Source organism: Triticum dicoccoides, chromosome 7A, assembly GCF_002162155.2.
Source record: "Triticum dicoccoides isolate Atlit2015 ecotype Zavitan chromosome 7A, WEW_v2.0, whole genome shotgun sequence".
Lineage (NCBI taxonomy): Eukaryota > Viridiplantae > Streptophyta > Magnoliopsida > Poales > Poaceae > Triticum > Triticum dicoccoides.
In genome coordinates this window covers 86,591,344-86,595,847 of record NC_041392.1, presented here as the reverse complement: position 1 = coordinate 86,595,847, position 4,504 = coordinate 86,591,344, and the positions used below count along the sequence as shown (strand labels likewise).

Sequence of the window (4,504 nt, the reverse complement as noted above, 5' to 3'; positions counted from 1 at the left end):
CTTATTCACAGCAATATCTAGACCTGATGAAGATGACTGCTAGTCAAATACCTAAATCCTTTGGAATTCATTAGTAAACTCTTTTCAGAGTCATTAAAAACGAGCAACACCACATAGGGCAGCGTCCACGCGAACTAGCCTCTTCCTTAGCAAGTCAGTGGGAGAACGCCATCGGTCAAGAGAAATGGAATCTGTTGTTAAGTGGGTACCGGACCCGGTAGAATTGGCATCACTTCCTTCACTCCACAGAGGACTCGGGATAAGATCATTCCCAAGTAGAAGGAAAAGCTTTCGAACTAGGAGTCAGAACGAACTCATGAAGCTATCCTTCTTCTATTGCTACTTTCAGAGAGAGAGAATAGGTCGTACGGAAGGGGACCCACCTTGAGAAGGGTGTCCCATTGCGGAGTAGTTAAACGAGTATTTTGGTATACCACTTGTGCACCTAAACCTATGCTTAAGCTTACTAGAACTTCAACCTCAAGTTCATTAACATCAATGCGTCTCATCTTCTTGAACCTATTCTATGGATAAATGGGCACCATCTGTCTCCTAAGGGCAACTATCCATCCCTTTTTCTTTCAAGAATGCGGGTACCGTAGTAGCAAAGCAAGTGAAATATGCCAAAGGGAACCGCTCGGATATAGACGGCAAGGAAAAACTTCGGCTAAAGAACAGAACTATTCTATTGTATTGATGGCCCCGAAAGAAAGTGGATCTATGAGTGGAGGCCATCCATCCCTTTCTGATGAAACCTTTGTTTCCCTAGCTTGAATTGAAGGTTTGGCTAAGGATGGGGATCTGGTGTCTTCATCTATACCATCAGAGAAGAAGGCTTGCCAAGAATGGACAAAGGTATGATTCTAGGAAATCTAGATTTGAAAGAAGGAAGCACCCGAGGAGCAATCAAACGGACATTTCTATGAGTGAACTCGCTAAAGCTGAAGATCCACCATCCAATTTAGGCATTAGGCAGAACTCTCTCAATCCAGGAACTAGCTCCTATCTCGATGATTCCATTTCTCTTTTTCAGAGTTAGCTTCTTTCCTATGGTAAAGAGTACTCTTGTTTCCTAGTCGAGGGATAATCAAGTCATTTCGAAAGGGGATTTATCCATTCCCCTAGCCATCGAGCAACTGCGAGAAACACAGCGCCCGTGCCCCCGTCGCTCGCCGGAGCAGCCGTGCGTGGCGTACCAATTTTTTATCTGGTGGATCTTGTCTGTTCTTTCGAAAGTGTTTCTACAAACGAGTGAGGTAAACCCATCTCGGTCGAATAATTCGTATCTTTAGACCATTCAGAGCCGTTTGCATTAAGTGTTGGGATTTAGTTTGTTGTCATTACCCTCAACTTCATTGTCGTCCACCTCTTGCCGTGTTATTGGCTAGAGAAAGACAACTGATTGTACTACTACAGTGTTGAGTACCCCAGTTGCTCCGCGGGTGATTATGCCCTAAATTCTCAGGAGTGGTGGAACGGATTGCTCCTATCTAGGGTTTCCTAGCTTGCTTTCCTAGATTTAGCTTTATCTTTCTTTCCAAGATGACCAACTGCTCTTTCTTGCCAATCTACTTTAGATTTATTAATACTTTCATTGCGGGACCTATCCCCGAACAACCATTGCTTTTCTTCCGCGGTTTCTTTAGTTTCTTCTTGATTTGATTGAAGTTTAGGGAATTGGATGGACTGGTGTCTTTGGATATTATCCGTCCTACTTATGATCTTCCAATTGAACACACTAGTATTTTATGGATTCTTTCCCCGGTAGTGTAGTCATCTCCAAAAGGGATGATACATATTTATCTGTCCTAGGATGCGCCGTTCGTGATAAGCTTATCTGCTTCCTTTCGCCGGTAGTGTGAATCTTCTCGAAAGCGCACAGCATAGTCCAGTCAGTGTAGCCAGGGTATCATGAACGGATTCCTCAAGAGGAAGGTAGGGCCATATCTATCCAAGAAGAAAGACCTGGTAAACAATTATGCTACTTGAACAATGGATAAAGTATAGATCTCATGGCTGGCTACTATTCAACCCTGGCATTGGGGATCAGGAACGGGGTCAAGTACGGACTTTGGCTAAGGATGGGGATCCGGTTGTGCTGTGCCGGCCCCAGGAATCGGCGAACTACGCTACACAGTCAGATACCTAAGCGAACGGATAAGGGAAAGCCCGCTATATTATATATAGTAATCACCTGCCAAAAGGAAAGTCTGACCGATAATAATAATAGGTCTATGCACCAAACAAGCTACGGTATATTAGAGATAGTAAGGAGTTGTATACACGGGGGTATGCATTCATGTCATGCTTTCTGTGTGATAAGAGGTTGCTAGCTAGCAAGTATAGAAACAGGAGATATGCGTAGTTAACAGAAGCAAGGGAATATGCGTGAGTTGATTTGAGAGTTTTTTTTAGTTGCCACCGAAAAAGCAATTTCATCTCAAGGGAAAATGCATTGCATTTTCAAGGGATTGCCAAGCTAGGCTAGGGATCGTCCGTGGGTATCAGGAATATCGTATTTATCTCTTCTAATCTAGATCCCACTTCCCTCCACTTCTTGCCTCACGCCCGTCCTGACTCCACATTAACGACTGTCCTTCCACCCAATTCCCCGCACCCTTGCATCACATCTCCAACCCCTGCCTCCACACGATCTTCCACAATCGTACCCCCCACCTCTGAAGCTTGCCCCCGACGAACCTGTCTGCACCTGCGGGCCCGTGCCTACATCATTGGCATCGCATGATTAAACATCAGCACGTGCACTTCCCTCCGTTTTCGATGCCAGCAGGGGGCTGCTAGGGGGTGTAAAGTTTCGTTTCGGTCGTGTCAGACGACATGCAGCGGGGCAATGGCTGCCAACGGAATCTATAATAATTCGATACTAGGTCAACTGTACCATCGGACTTGTAAGAACATGTAAAATGTACCACACGAGGTTGTACCAGCTGTGTGCAGTCCTCTGGCACGGGTTAAGTGTCCTGCATAGATCTTCCCCTCTCTCCCAAAGAAGAGATGTTCGCTTCATAGCCTTCTCTTCCGAGATAAACCCTACAAAGGATCCTAATCGTGCTAGCCTTTCATGGACTCTTCTTGGATTTCCTTTCAGCTGCGCCCAGCACCTCTCTAGTTTCTCTACGAGATGGAGATGGCTCATTCTCTAGTTTTCCTACGAGATATAAGTAAGTTTCTATCGTCCTACTCAAGGTAGCATTCCTGTCTATCCTGCGCCTACTGGTCCCTAAGCATAGACTCTTCCTACATGACACTATCCTTCGCTGTCTTGACACACTGATCCTAATAGATTCCTTATATATATTAGCCGTAGTGTAGTTTAATAAACTGCTCATAGCTCTTATCATTCCTTTATCCATGCATAGACTGGGAATCTATTAGCTCTTAGCTCTGGCACTTTCTTCTTCTTTATTTACCGTTGCATTCAATAGCCTATTTGAAGTTAACAAAAGCTTTATTAGCTAGCTCTATGAAATACGTATATCTTATCAATCCTTCTCAGCTTTATCTTTGAGTTTCGGTCTTGCGAGTTAGCCAGCACTTCCATAATATTTTCTCTATGGTGAAGTAATTTCATCGATAACCACTAAATGATTAAGTAGCGATGTATGCAAAGCTAGACAACGAACATTTCATAATACACTCATTCTGCATATCTTTAGGATAAAAGAAAAAACTGCGAAAAAATCCGTTTTCCTAAATTAAAAATATCAAGAAATCTATTTTGTATGGTTCTTATTTCGTTGAAAACGTTTCCAGGAGACTTTCTTTCATTGAAGAAGTCCATGACTTGTTCTAGGTGATATGAGGTTGAACAGGCTTTAGCAAAAATGCAAACAAGGGTACATGAGGGTGGAATAAAAATCAAAAAGATGACCCCTTCTTTCTTCCTGGGCATTACCGATAAATATTCATTCTTTATACGTTAGGTTGGGTTTCAGATGTATATCATTTATTATATGAAACCAAAAATAAGAAATGACAAGAAAGTTGTATATAGATGGAGGAATAAATTATGATGTGGAAAACAAGGCAGGGGTTCAAATCCTGTCATCCCTACCTATTACTTATCCTATGGGCAGTAACGAGGGATCAATTGAGATCGATTCAAATTGGACAAAATTCAGAGTTTCATTTTTCTATATGCATGTGGTACAAAAATCATCCTTTTCTTTACTGCTTTATCTCCCGGAAAGCGCTCTTAGTTTAGTTCGGTAGAACGTGTGTCTCCAAAACCCAATGTCGTAGGTTCAAATCCTACAGAGCGTGATTCTGTTCTTGTTATGTCGAATCCAAAAAAAGAACTTATATAACTATAAGAAAATGAGACAGTAATGAGGTCCATATCGTCATCATAATAAAAAGAAAGATCTGCAAGCATTCTTTATGGGAGTCGGGGCTTTCTGATTTGAAGTTGCTGGAAAAGAAAGGACTCAGCTTCCGCAAAAGTGATCGATGGAGAAGCTCAAAAGTCTCAATCCACCACTAG

General features: G+C 42.6%; 1 non-coding gene across 1 annotated transcript; it reads left to right on the top strand.

Annotated features, from left to right (window-relative positions):
* The first annotated feature begins 4,210 nt into the window (after positions 1–4,210).
* Positions 4,211–4,284, top strand: TRNAW-CCA. Its single transcript has one exon. It is a non-coding gene; the product is annotated as a tRNA-Trp (tRNA).
* The last annotated feature ends 220 nt before the right edge of the window (positions 4,285–4,504 follow it).